The sequence below is a fragment of the Triturus cristatus genome, chromosome 3_1, assembly GCF_964204655.1.
Source record: "Triturus cristatus chromosome 3_1, aTriCri1.1, whole genome shotgun sequence".
Taxonomy (NCBI): domain Eukaryota; kingdom Metazoa; phylum Chordata; class Amphibia; order Caudata; family Salamandridae; genus Triturus; species Triturus cristatus.
The window spans coordinates 60866180-60881177 of record NC_140583.1 but is presented as its reverse complement, the minus strand read 5'-3'; positions in this window follow the sequence as shown (position 1 = coordinate 60881177).

The following is a 14998-nucleotide window of genomic DNA, read 5'->3' as shown; positions in this document are numbered from 1 at the left end:
TGTTTTGGCACCCGGAGAGGATTTCCTATCTCTGGGAAGTTATAGTTAGGAAAACCTTATTCATGTTTACTATACAAACCGAACTTAAACTACACAGACATTAAACATTCTAAAGTTATAGTCATGTTTTTAATTTATCATTTATGCACCACTTTCAAATTAGTGTCATACTTATAACTCACATTTATACTTACACACTACCTTAAAAGTCATATCACTCCCGCACCTCCGTACACAGTCTTCTCACCTCACTCGCCACACTACATTAACTATAACTCACCTCTTCTACATGCACAACCTATACCCTTTCATATTACAGAAGTTAGAGCATGAGAAATAATTGCATTACTAACAACCATGTCATCTGAAATTTACATCATGTGGCAGACCATAGTGCATGGTACAGTGGTGAGTTATAGTTAATGTAGTGCGGTGAGTAAATTGTAAATTTTCCAGTTATTCATGTATATTGGTCACTTATGGGTTAGGGTGTCATTTGAGATATCATCAGTGATGTCATCAGTGATGTCACTGACAATGTCATGAATGATGTAATATGTGACGTCATCAGCAGGGCATTGCGGGGGCGCGAGTTATAGTTAGCTGAACTAACTATAACACCGGAATTTCTATGGTTTTGTACAAGTGAAATGTCCAACTAACTATAATGTTCCTGAAACCTATGGTTTTTTCAGTGAATTTCTAAGGTTTTTTAAATGCTAATTTCTAACTATAATGTTCATTAAACCTATGGTTTGTTCAGTAATTTTGTTTTTGTATTTTGTGATATTTTATAAGTTTAATATCCTAAAAATAGTTTTTATTATTTTTTTAATTAAAATTATATAATGTCTTCTGTTTTCTTACATATGAACATATATCTTTTTTTTTTAGAAAAAGTGGAGTTGCGCACCCATCGTGTACCTATCTCGGTGGGTGTGCGTATTGAAGCCGCCATATTGGCAAAGTCATGCAGGATGCGCATTTGGTTAGCGACAGGGTACATTTCACAGATAAGGGAAACACAGTCCTTCTCAACAACCTAAGGCTCTGCATCGGCAGTTACATGTAGCTACAAAAATCTCCCAATAAACACAAGGGCTCTTTTTAGAGCCACCTAATAACCCAACATACAACTTAGTTCTTGAATTTTTAAAAAAATTTTTTTGCTTGGAGTCGCGCACCCAGCGTGACTTCAAGAGCTGCGCACTGATCGTGTTCACACTTGGGGGCCGCGCTGTGAACCGCACACCCATCGTATTCACACTGGGAGGCCGTACACCCTTCATGTTCACACTAGGGCCACGCTGAGAGACGCGCACCCTTTGTGTTCACACTAGGGGGCCGCGCTGAGATCTGCGCTAGGATAGCGACTCCATTTTTTTTTTAAACGTCCACAAGCACTAATTTTCATTTGCCTCGGGGACCTCATTCCCCGAGTCATGCCATCTTTTTTTGGGACAGGAAACAGGAGAAGGGCAGCATAGCCACCCTCCCAGGCCTCTTTTGGCCCCGGGGATCCCATCCTCCAGGGCCTGGCCTCTGTGTTGTGGACTGTGGGGGGAGCCCCAATGCCCTTACGGTCCCACCGGCTCCCCACCTCCTGCGGGAGCCAGCATTGCTTTTGGACAAGGGGAGCTGCTAACATGCAGCTCCCCTTGTCCAAAAGCAATTCTGCTTTGCATCCTTGAAGTGAGAGGAGGTTTTCCTCCTCTCGCTGCAACAAAGCAAATCAGGGTTTGCTATGACAGGGCGGGAGCTCTGTTCCCACCCTCTCATAGCAAACAGCAATGTCCCAGGGGTGGGCACCCCGGGACACTCCATTAGCCAGCCCTGGGGGGTGGCGGTCCCCAGGGCCATCAGGAGCTCCAGGACGAGAGCCACTCAGCCCCCCTCCAAAAAATCTAAAGCCCCAGGGAGGTGGTGGTACCCTGGGCATGGGGGTACATAAAGGACCCTCAAATTTAAATATTAAGTGCCCCAGGGAGGTGGTGGTCCCTGGGGCAGTGTGGGGGGTTTAAGGCCCCCACACTAATTTTTATTTATAGCCCCGGGGAGGTGGCGGTCCTCGGGGCTCAGGGGGGTCCCGCAAGGCCCCCCCACTAATTTCTATTTGTGACCCGGGGAGGTGGCAGTCCCCGGGGCTCTGGGGGCCCCCACAGGGCCCCGCAAATTAATTTCGGAGTGCCCCCAGGATCTGGACCACCCGGTGGCTTTTAGAATATGAAATGCCTCATTTTTTTTAAATGTCTCTGCAGACTCCGCGACCCCAGCGCGACTTTGCTGTTTAAAAAAAAATTCTCTTTTTGCTCTGGGGGGCCTTGTGAGCCCCCTGAACAAGCCTAGGGTATTTGTAACCTGCCCCCTTTTCTACATTGTCATCTTTATTTTTCCTTCATTTCTTGTGACTGGGTTACCGAGTTACAAAATGGCTGCCAACACATTCTAGTTTGGAGTGTTGTCAGCCAATGAGAATTGAGCTCGTGCTCGGCAGGAGTCGTGAACCCACCGTGCCCCTAGATGTCGATATTTGTATTTCTTTAATTTTCTCACAAACAACTGAACGGATTTACACCATTTAAAAAAAGGTTGCTTTCTGAACCAAAAGCTACCTTTCTACCAAATTTGGTGTAATTCCGTCCAGCAGTTCGGGCTGTAGCCGGTCTCAAAATTTCCTATGGAAATTAACACACGAAAAACACGTTTTGGGACCCACTGTTTTCTCAGCCCCCGCTTGACGAATCGCCCCAAACTTTCTAATAAATCCGCCTGGGAGACCAATAGTCTCCTGCAGCTCTCTATATAAGAATTTGTCCCAGTATGTGGATAAGTACCTGGCACCAATTGCTCAAAATATGAGCTCGTATCTAAAAGACATGGGAGACTTTCTCAGAATTCTAACAGGAATAGTATGGAACCCAGAATACCTGTTGGTCATAATAGATGTTGTCTCGTTTTACACGTCAATCAGACATGTTGTCTCGTTTTACACGTCAATCAGGCATGATATTGGATGAACAGCGTGCAAATATTTCCTTAAGAAGCGAAAGATATCGGAAATTGAGCACACGGTAATGCTTCTCACTATGATAGAAACGTGTTTAACGAATTACATATTTCAGTTTAACAAAGAGCTCTTCAAACAAGAGTGTGGTACAGCCATGGGAATTTCCTTTTTCCCAAACTTCGCTAACATCACCATGGGATGGTGGGAAAGGACCATGGCATGGAGTGCAGAGAATCAGGATGATCTTGAGCGGGTCATCCTATGGGTCCGCTATATAGACGACGTGTTCCTAATCTGGACCGGAACTGAACAGGAGTTCTGCAAATACTTTTCCAAACTCAACCAAAATCAAATCGGTTTGGCTTTTACATGTACGACACATAAAAAAGAAATTGATTTTTTGGACACCAAGGTCTATATAGAAGATGGGAAGATACATTCAACGCTTTTTAGTAAAAAAACTGCCACTAATAGCATTCTGCATGGGACAAGTTTCCACCCTAGACCATTAATAAACAGCATCCCCTATGGGAAGTTTACACGTATGAAGAGAAACTGCTCTAAAGAGGCAGACGCAGAACAATAATTCAGGAGACCAAAAGAAGATTTAAAATGAGAGGCTATAATGAAAGAACACTTAGAAAATGCAAACAACGAATTGACAAAAGAACGAGAGAAGACACCCTGATTAAAAAAACAGAAATTCTTCAAGGAAATGAAGCACCACGATTTGTGACCGCGTATAGCAAAGAAAGTGGGAGAATTGTGAATAAAATGAGAAAATATTGGCATCTAATTTCGGGAGACCCAGGCCTAGGAAAGTTGCTTGGCACCAAACCAGCTGTCACTTACAGGAAAACAAAGTCGCTTTGAGATCTACTAGTGAAGAGCTACTTTCAACCTAAACAACAAACCAACTGGCTAACAGACCAAAAGAAAGGTTTCAGAAAATGTAACTCATGTATAGCCTGCAAAATAGGAAAAAATGTGACTATTATTTTGGAACCCAATGGCAAATCAATCAAGATTGAGCAAAACATCACCTGCTTGTCCAAATTTGTGATCTACATTATAGAATGTAAATGTGGTATGAAATACTTTGGCAGCACCACATGTATGCTCAAAAAACAAATTCTAGAGCACATTCGTGCAGTAAAAAATGGAGATATGGCATACGCCACGGCGAAACACATGAGCAAATGCCAAAAAGGCGATTGGAGATCTATGGTTTTCTATGGAATCAAGATGATACCCCAAGGAGAACGTGGTGGGTATAGAGTCAAGATGTTACGCCAAATGGAATCCCGCTTTATTATAAGACTCAGAACAAAAAGCCCTAGAGGCATAAATAATGATGAAGAACTTTATGTACACCTTGATTAGTAAGAATGTTGACATGAAACTGATAACTGCCTTTTCTAGATTTGTGGAGAGTACTATAGATGTACAAACAGTGTACTATACCTAAACGGTACAAATATGAAATATGCAATATGAACATCTAAGGTTACGCCATACACTGATGCTGTACAATGTAAGATGATGCAAGCAATGTAGAACTAAGGTACTATACCTAAATGAGACATACCAATAGGATATAGAACAGTTGACATGCACAGAGCGCACGCAACAGTAACATCGCATGAAAATAATCTGTTATAGATAATTAATACATTGTGTAATGACAGAAACCGCAGAAAATGTAAATATCTGAAATAAGGTGCAATTGTGTTTCTTGTAAATATGTATAAAGTTTTGAATATTATATTGAATGGAACTAATCACTACAACTCCCATAATGCCACTATGAGGCAGAGATGCGTAAGTGAAGAAAGACTCACTGACCGTGAAAAAAGCTGAGTGAGGCTGAAACGCGTTGGTGGAGTGAACATTTGCTAATAAATTAAGCAAAATCCTGCTCGAGAGTGCCGCATCCTTTGTTTAAAAAAAATATATATATACAGAGATAGATAGATAGATAGATAGATAGATAGATAGATAGATAGATAGATAGATAGATAGATAGATAGATAGATAGATAGATAGATAGATAGATAGATAGATAGATATGTATATGTGCCTAACAAAAATGAATGTATCGTCATGTAATGCAACTGGTGCTATGTAAAGCGCTCTGATACCGGATTGGGGTCAAGTTTGTGCTACATAAAAACTCAGTAACATAAAAAAAAAAAATATATATATAGATATATAGATATATATATATAGTGTACCGTGCTAATGTTCATTGTATATCACATACATGGTGCTCACAACTGGGTATATATATATATATATATTCACACAAAAAAACATAGGTTTCAGGGGCGTTATAGTTAGCTGGACATTTCCCTCGTACAAAACCCTAGAAATTCCCCCGTTATAGTTAGTTCAGCTAACTATAACTCGCGCACCCACAATGCACTGCTGATGACGTCACATATTACATCACTCATGACATGGTCAGTGACATCACTGATGACATCACTGATGACATCTCAAATGACATTACTGATGACATCACTGATGACGTCAACCAGTGAGTCTGTGTTTCTGAAAAGTTTAAATATGTTTAATATATATAGGGAAAGGCCTATGGAAGAATGAGTGGGTGTATAAGTATATGAATGGATGATTTTGTAGGTGCGTGACTGACTCTATAATTGAGTCATTAAACGTATCTTACTGCAGACTAGTGACTAAACTGTGTGAATGTCTGTATCTGTCTGTCTGTTGGTGTATAAGTGGCTGCATGGTTTTGTGAATAGCTATATGAGTGTCTATATGGGTTATTGATTGGTTGTCTGCGTATCTGTATGGGTGCCTGAGTATTTGTGTGGGTGGGGTGTGTATGACTCTGTGCATAGATGTGTGAGTGGGTGATTCTATGGGTGCATGGTTTTAAGAGTGCATCTGTAATGGACTGTATGGTTGGGTGAGTGTATGTATGGGTGTGTTAGTGATTGAATGTATATCTCAGTGGTGCATGTGTGAGTAACTACATATGTGAAAGGCAGTATATATGTGTGTAAGAATATATAACTGGCTATATGTGAGAGTGTGTGATTGTGAGAGTGGCTGTATGGATGAGTGTGTGCTTGTATCAGTAATAGTATAAGAGCGTAGGAATGTGGTACTATTTTTATGCGTAAGTGAACTTGTGTGTGTATAATTGTATAGGTGAGTAAATGGGAGTGTGATTAATTATTTGCATGATTGACTACGCGTGTGAGTACCTCTATGGATGATTAGCGGTGTGTGAGTGTTTATGTAGGTGTATAAATGCATATGATAGTCCTGTACGAAGTGACTGTAAGTATGAGTGACTGTACAGGTGAGTGAGTGGATGTGTGTGTAGACCTAATAGTCAATGAGTGGGTATGTAGTTATTGGTATTGGAGTATCTATGGTTTTGAGAATGGCCGTCTGAAATTTTGAGTCGGTGTATCAAAGGTTATAATAGGGTGTGAGAAGATGCACTAATTTATCACATGGATGATGTCATCAGTGATGTCATCAGTGATGTCATTTGAGATGTCATCAGTGATGTCATCAGTGATGTCACTGACCATGTCATGGGTGATGTAATATGTGACGTCATCAGCAGTGCATTGTGGGTGCGCGAGTTATAGTTAGCTGAACTAACTATAACAGTGGAATTTCTAGGGTTTTGTACAAGGGAAATGTCCAGCTAACTATAACGCTCTTGAAACCTAGGTTTTTTTTAGTGAATTTCTAAGGCTTTTTAAGTGCCAATTCCTAACTATAACATGCATGAAACCTATGTTTTTTTCAGTGAATTTCAAAGGTTTTTTAAATGCTAATTCTTATCTATAACTTATCTCTAAAGCTATGAGGTTTAATGATTTTCATTGGATTTCTAAATTTTTCTATTTCAGTGTGTCAATTCCTTTAATTATGTTTTTTCAAAATACTTTTTTATCGCCATTTTTTAAATTTATTTTTTCAATTAATTTTTTTAAAAAGTAAAAAATATTATTTGTTTTTATTGTTTTTTTGTTTTAAATTGTAAAAAAACGTGAACATATTTTTAAATATTTTTCAAAATATTTTTTAAACTATATTTTCAAAACTTTATTTTATATATTTTTCCATTTTTTTTAGGCTTATCGCACCCTATGCGCACCATTCTCGATCCCTGCGCGGAAGCATCCGCGTACGATGTGCTTTGGGTACGTATTTACGTGCGCGATTGCTATGCGACCGGTACGCGACTCCAAGCCTATACGCGACACGTACAAAGCACGTTACGTGACGCTTGCGCGCTTCCACGATATGTCATATGGTTGATGTTTATTTCCCAAAAATTGCAGTTTTTTTCCTTTTCACCAAACGCGTTAGGAACCGCGCACCCTACATGAGAGAAATCGTGCACCCCACGCGTTAGGATGCGCGACTCCTAATTTTACTGTAAAAAAAAAAATAGCCCCTATCACTAATTTTTATTATCCCTAGGGACCCCATTACCTGGGGCTTATAAAAAAACGTTGGGGACCGTGGGGGGAACTGATGGAGCAGGGTTTTTACTCTAAAACCGAATACCTGTTTCATTTTCGTATTTTCTAACTAAAAGTACTACAGATTAATTATTAATGACTAAAAGTTTGTCGAATATTGACTAATCAACCTTATTAACATGAGAATTACACGTGGGAATGCTATTGCATGGCTAAATAACAAGTGAACTAAATTGGTGAGCAAACTGACAAAAAATAATGTTGCTTATGTGATGTTATGGTGTTTTGCGCTTACAATTAATATCCATTAATGGCTTCTGATGTTGCAAATGGCTAGATAAATACACACACATAAGGGTATTAGCAGGGGAATAACACTGTCTAATCATTTCTATGCAGTAATTCTGTTTTATGTCTATTTTGCCTAAAGTTGTCCATTGTGGCCTACTACAAAATGGCCACCACCCGCAGCCTGCATTGGAGTTGCTGGAAATTTACAGAAAGGCATCGCTCTGCCTGTGACCTTGCACCTCCGGTTAACTGAAAAGCCATAAGCATGATGACAAGTCTGGGACGTCTGCCAAAAATCCCTGAAAGACGGAAAAGTTGATATGCACTGAGAATGAACCTATCTTTGCAACAAAATCACCAAATAGAAACATTCGTAGATGTTGCAAATTAAGTGTAAACATTCAATTTGGCTATTCATTAGTTGGGACAATCTATGTGAGAACCTTCCGTAAAATATCGAAAAAGTACCAGGATGACATTATTTCCGCCATTTATCCGTTTTGAATAAAGAAATGTTACTTTTTGGAATGCAATTTTGAATATAAATAGTAGTAGACTAGAGAGGTCTAGTGCCACTTCTTTTCGAGTTGATGATCAGAGGTCCCGACGCTGACGGAGAGGACAGAGACTCCACATGACTGATAGAATTTTGCATTTCCTTGCTGAGGACCGGTTCTGACTTAGGATCTGACATTTAGCCAGAATAGGTAATTATGAAAGAAATGGTTTCGCATTTAATTGGCTTTTCATGCAATTTTAGATAAACAAATTTCTTGTTTGAATTACTGTCTCGGGTGATTATTTCTGGTCATGTTTATTGAATTTATTGTGTATTCTTTGATATGTATTTTGTTAGATCCACAGCAACTAGCTGGTCGCATTGACATCAAAGTATAGGCAGATTAGATAGAGCACATGTAGAAGGTGTTTTCTCCTTTATCAGGCACAGATAGTGTGATTTAGGGTGAATGTTTGTGTAATGGGCCCCACCAGCGTGAGATGTATGTGTGCGTGTGTGACTGTGTGATCACTCCGTCCGTGGAAGTAGAGGGGATTCGGAAGCTCTGATCTGCACCAGTTTATTGGTAGCAGAATGATGGTTAGCTATTGTCTTGATCTAACAAAATTGCGTGTATATAAGCTTGTTGGTTATTGATTGATATTTGTACTAACACTATGGCGCCGATCACGATCCTGTAAAAACCGGGTATGAACCGTCGGACGGAGCATATTCTCCGTCCGACGCGTACCCGGTCGTCAAAATCTACCAACATGGAATTACGAATCGCACGGAAACACCATTTCCGTACGAATCGTACAAAACCCCAACCGACGAAAATAAACATACAAATGCGATCCGGGAAAGCACCGACCTGACGTCGGGACATTCGCAGCCTGCCATTAACGAACCAGGAATTACGATTCGCACCGACGTCATCCCGCACGGTGAATATTTTCCGGCAGCCAAAAACTGCCGGGAAATCAGGACGACGCGAACAAGGAGTACCAGTACGCGACGGACAGACAGGACGACGCGAACAAGGAGTACCCGTACGCGACGGACAGACATGGACCCGAACCTACGTGTCATCCCGGCCCTCATAGCAGTCCACCTCCTCTACAGGTTATGACGCAGATGCCGCAGAAGGTCAGAACAACAAAGGGAGAGGGGAAAGGGGGGGGCAGGACCAGGGGCAGGCCACAAAACCCCCACCATAGTCACACAGCACACATGCCCTGGACATACCTGACCCTCAGGCCCTGGTCACTACGAGGGGGTGGGGGCGTGTCCAGCTAAGCCAGCGACCGCCACAACGGAAGTTCTTGACGACGCGAACCGGCAACACAACCAGACAGGTACGTCCTGTACCCACGCCTTAAGAGCGTGGGTACGAGTCGTACCACGCCCACACCTACGTCACCCCAACAATGGCGGGACGGCTCGTACCCACGTGGCAAAGGCCTGGGGACGGCCCGCACAAGCATCACATAGCGTGGGGACGGATTTGTACGGACCGTACCCCCACCCCGTATGCATGGAGCGTATCCCCAACCCCAACAGTGTGAGTACGACACGTACCCCCACCCGCGTATGCAAGGAGCGTACCCCCCATGCCAACATTGTAAGTACGACACGTACCCCCACCCGCGTATGCAAGGAGCGTACCCCCCACCCCAACAGTGTAAGTACGACACGTACCCCCACCCGCGTATGCAAGGAGCGTACCCCCCATGCCAACAGTGTAAGTACGACCCGTACCCCACCCGCGTATGCAAGGAGCGTACCCCCACCCCAACAGTGTAAGTACGACCCGTACCCCCACCCGCGTATGCATGGAGCGTACCCCCCATGCCAACAGTGTAAGTACGACACATACCTCCACCCGCGTATGCATGGAGCGTACCCCCCATGCCAACAGTGTAAGTACGACACGTACCTCCACCCGCGTATGCATGGAGCGTACCCCCATGCCAACAGTGTAAGTACGACACGTACCTCCACCCGCATATGCATGGAGCGTACCCCCCATGCCAACAGTGTAAGTACGACACGTACCTCCACCCGCGTATGCAAGGAGCGTACCCCCACCCCAACAGTGTAAGTACGACCCGTACCCCCACCCGCGTACATATGGAGCGTACCCCCACCCCAACAGTGCAAGTACGACCCGTACCCTCACCCGCGTTCGTATGGAGCAAACCCCCACCCCAACAGTGTATGTACGACCCGTACCCTCACCCGCAGACGTATGGAGCGAACCCCCACCCCAACAGTGTAAGTACGAACCGTACCCCCATGGAGCGAACCCACACACGTGTATGTACTAAGCGTACACATTGTTAAATAGGAGGGGTGTGTGCCTATCACTCCCAGCAGTGCCCAGAGGCAGGAGGGGTGGGTGCAGAGTCCTCCCAGCAGTGCCCAGAGACAGGAGGGGTGTGTGCAGAGTCCTCCCAGCAGTGCCCAGTGGCAGGAGGGGTGGGTGCAGAGTCCTCCCAGCAGTGCCCAGAGACAGGAGGGGTGTGTGCAGAGTCCTCCCAGAAGTGCCCAGAGACAGGAGGGGTGTGTGCAGAGTCCTCCCAGCAGTGCCCAGAGACAGGAGTGGTGTGTGCAGAGTCCTCCCAGCAGTGCCCAGAGACAGGAGGGGTGTGTGCAGAGTCCTCCCAGCAGTGCCCGGAGACATGAGGGGTGTGTGCAGAGTCCTCCCAGCAGTGCCCAGACACAGGAGGGGTGTGTGCAGAGTCCTCCCAGCAGTGCCCAGAGACAGGAGGGGTGGGTGCAGAGTCCTCCCAGTAGTGCCCATACACAGGAGGGGTGGGTGCCTATCACTCCCAGCAGTGCCCAGAGGCAGGAGGGGTGGGTGCAGAGTCCTCCCAGCAGTGCCCAGAGACAGGAGGGGTGTGTGCAGAGTCCTCCCAGCAGTGCCCAGAGACAGGAGGGGTGTGTGCAGAGTCCTCCCAGCAGTGCCCAGAGACAGGAGGGGTGTGTGCAGAGTCCTCCCAGCAGTGCCCAGAGACAGGAGGGGTGTGTGCCTATCACTCCCAGCAGAGCCCAGAGTCAGGAGGGGTGTGTGCAGAGTCCTCCCAGCAGTGCCCAGACACAGGAGGGGTGTGTGCCTAACACTCACAGCAGTGCCCATGAAACGCAAAGGGTGGAGTAGCCACAGATACCATGCCCACAAATGTCAGTCAGGTGCACAAAGACCCTGCAGTACATGTACCACATGTGTGCGAGGCTGGGAGTATACGCATTCATAGCGCAGAAAAGAAAACATGTCCACATGAAGTCATGTCAATAGTCCACACACACAAGTACTATGACTACCAAGGATACCACGAATGATGCAGGTGGAGACATCGCTCAGCATGCATGTGCAAAGTTGAAGGAGTCCGTCACACACCCAGCTGATGTAGACACAGCTCAGCACCACATATTGGGAACACCCTGCAGGGAAGATGTCAGGGTACACAGAGGAAGGAATACACCATGGTACAATTCCACCATGCAGCAACTGCGTACATGGACAGAGAAACCTAGCTAACACAGATACCAGGGTCCCCCCTATGACCAGCACACTACTACATTTCCCACACACCCAACACATGATCACCACCCAAATTCATGTAGCAGCCCCACCAACAGCAATATCAGTAAAGCAGTAGTGTTCAAAGGAAACAAAAATGGCTTTAATCAGCATTATCTTAAATTGTTTGTTCGTAGAAAGTTCAATAGTAACAAAGCCCATAGGGCAGTCCAGAAGTCACAGCTGGATGGGGGACACAGTGGGATGCGTGTCCCCTAGCTTGCCTGCACAGTTACAAGCCGTCGTCTTCCACAGGGGTGAGGGCATCATGTGGGGGGGAAGGAACAGGCACCGCAGGGACAGGAGGGCGAAGGGTAGGTGACGTGGGTGCAGGGATGGAGGACTCCACCACAGGGGGTGGGGCAGGGCCAAAGGTGGATTCTAGGAGCGCGCTGCACACCTTGGCAAGGTCCTCCAGGGACTCCCCTGCACCCGAAGGAACCACAGGCCCCAAGAAGGGTGAGGGGTCAGAGGGATGGGTCGCAGCGCCACTGGGGGAGGGTGTGGACAGGGGGGGGACTCAAGCACCCTGACCGTGGACTTCCTTGACCGCTTGCGGGATGGTGTCAATGTGGGGCTCAGGGACAGAGCGGCCATGAACGAGTCTTTGGGGGAGATGTGGCCAGGAGAGCTGAGGGGAGGGAATTTGGAGGGAGTGGATTGGGTGGAATGCGGACTCCCACTCTGGCTGCGTGTCACACGTTTGCCCCCCGACCCAGTGGGTGTGCCTACTACACCCTGTGTGTGCGTGTCAGGAGGTGTGCGGCGGACCTTCCCTGCTGGTGTGGTGCCTGTGTCTGTTGTGGTGGGTGCATGCTGACGTCTGGGTGTATGTGGGCAGGTATGGGAGTGGGAAGTGTGGAAGGGGCAGGGGTAGGGGGTGGGACGTAGCGCTGCAGGAGACCCACTGCTGCAGTCAGTGTCGAGTCTATCGACCTCAGCAAGTTGCGTTGGTCAGCCTGCGATGAATGAATGCCCTCCAAGTATGCCTCCATGTTGTTGAGGACCTGGCTGTGGGCATGGAGGACATTAAGGATCGCAGTCTGCCTAACCTGCAACTGCCGCTGGATGTCCACAGACTCGGCATTGGCGGCAGCAGTGGAGACAGGGGCAGGGGGTGCGGTGCCTGGCAGGAAGGAGACATGCGGTGACTGGGGACGCTGGGAAGGGACACGAGCACGTGGGAGGCGGCTGATGCCAATGGAGGGGGCGGTGCGAGATGTAGGGCTGCTGTCAGATGGTGGTGCAGCCACCGCCCACTCGGAGAGATCATCCTCGGACCCGTCAGCTTCATACTCTGTTGTGCCAGTCGACAGGTCCCCGGGTTCACTCTCCTCCGCCTCAGGCCCACTCGATGTGCCAGCCCCGATGTCACCGCTGGCACTGGTGCTCGGTCCCTCTGCGCCGTCTGTGTCCATGTCTCCCTCCGTATCCCCCGACGATGCTGTGGGCAGGGTGAAGAGACAGAAATTAATCATACACCTGTATACATATGTCACATGAGTCCAATCTACTTAGGTTACAGTGCATAGCCTGAAACAAAAGAAGAGTTACAACTACTAAACAAGGTACATATGTAGGCCCTGCAAGACACAGTTGTTTGACCCACCATGCCACCGAAAAACTATGGAGAGCATGACACAATAGCAAATGAGATGACATGGAATTTTGCCTGAGGAGCAAGGCCCTGGGGACAATCCAGCACTGCATCTGCACCACACAGCGTGGCAGGAATTAGGGATGAGCAGGGACCATAGCCAGGAACTAGAGGCACATGCAGCATAGGTAATACTGATAACATGCCCACCGTGACTGGCACACTGCACCTTGAGTGTATGTCCAGGCAAACATCACACACTGGCCAGTCCTAGCAAGGAGATTTCAGGTCTTGACATGTCGGCCATGCCCGCACCACCCACCCCCTACATGAGACAATTCAATTGAGACACAGGAAGCACGTACATCTCTTAGTCTGGGTGAAATTCACATGGGATGCAAAATTTCTATATTGCACACAAAATACCCAAGGTGCGCCTGTCCAAATAATCATGTACAAATGGGCATCATGAGATGATTGTAACAAGACACACAGGCAATGGCCACCGTGAGTATGTACTGGGAAAATCAGGTCAGGCTGGACAGTGGACACTTGTACTACATTTCACGTCAATATACATGGTGCCAGGGGACAATGGCACAGAGCACAACCTATGCTGTGGACACAGAGATTGTCGACATTTTCGGATTACACACATGAGACCTAGGAAAATATGCCCCTGGGGACAGTAGTGGCCACACAACTCCATGCTCCTGAATGGGAATGACTGCAACACACGCTAACATCCCTGCACTATGCGTACCGCACACTCATGCACATCATGTCACAGGCCACCACATAGGACATGCGTGCTGGAAGGCCTCGCACTTGAGAGATTAACTCCCATGTCTGGACTCAGCATTAGTGCCAACTGACATGGAACCCACAAGTCCAGAACGGGACAGGGCACAGGCAAGGTCCCAATACCTGTTACACACCACCCCCACACATGATGCTGCAGGCATAGTACACTTTGAGAAGGTGCCAGGCTACATAACCTTGTGACGGAGTGACTACACACAGACCAGGGAACACATTGCAAGGAGGGGAAGGGAGGCAGGAGAGCACTGCAACACTGTGGGTAACAGGATCTGCACAGCACCATAAAACCCTGGCAGTGTACCCATGGAACAGTGCACGTACAAATGCTGGTGAAACACAACAAACACACATGTACCTACCCCCTTGCTGCTGATGCATCTCCTGTAGGCGCCTGTCCAAGTCTGGAAAGACCACCGCCAGCACACGCTTGTGGATGTGGGAGAGACGGCGGCGCCCGCGGTTCTTATGGCTCTCAGGTGAGTCCCCCAGCAGGACCCGTTCGATCCTCCGCGTCCAGCACCGGATATCCTGCCAGCGTTTCCTCACCTGGGACAGGCTCCGCCTCTGCCCATCCGCACCCCTCACGGCACTGACGGCGGTCAGCCAGATCTGCTCCTTGGCAGTGGCGCCTACCTGTGAGGATGAAAAAGTGACACTACATCAATACACCTGCAACATGTCACAGAGACACATATGGGAACAAATTAGCTGGTTACAA